The sequence below is a fragment of the Wasmannia auropunctata genome, unplaced genomic scaffold (genome assembly GCF_000956235.1).
Source record: "Wasmannia auropunctata unplaced genomic scaffold, wasmannia.A_1.0 LD335631.1, whole genome shotgun sequence".
Taxonomy (NCBI): domain Eukaryota; kingdom Metazoa; phylum Arthropoda; class Insecta; order Hymenoptera; family Formicidae; genus Wasmannia; species Wasmannia auropunctata.
In genome coordinates, this window is record NW_012027259.1 from 35,810 (window position 1) to 36,459 (window position 650).

Sequence of the window (650 nt, forward strand, 5' to 3'; positions counted from 1 at the left end):
AAACATTTCTTTGTAATGCCAATAGTTCGCGTATAAAAAATTTAAGTTTCGTATTTTATAACATTCTCTGTGATTACTATGTGATTTCTTTAATAATTTTGTATTTGTACGAGCGATAAAACCAGTTTTACTGCAATGTATACGCATTCGAATATACGTAGATGTTACATATATAATAGATATGTACTATTTATGTATAGTATATATAAATTTTTAAAATTATTAAATAATAAGTTCTATATTTTTGTCTTTATGTTATCTGTGCTCGTTTCAATAATTATATGTTATTATTAATTTACTTTTATGTTCAAAAAATATATTATAGTAGTAAAATTTATCTAATATATGAATAAATTTAAGACTATAATGTACATTTCTACCAATGTTGATTAACTTCAATATTAGTTTAATTTTCTTTTGTCTTTTTCTAATTTTAACAATTTTAGAAAAAAATAAAGACTAAGTTATAACTAAGATTAACGTTAATCTACATTGGTAGAAATGGATATTAGCTTTGCATTAATTTATTCCCGTACAAGGTAATTTTTTAATATGACATCAAACAGACGTCAAAATGACAGTCAGATTCACCATCAAGGTATGGGACGTTTTGCAGTCATGCAGCCATCATTTTGCCATCATTTTAATCA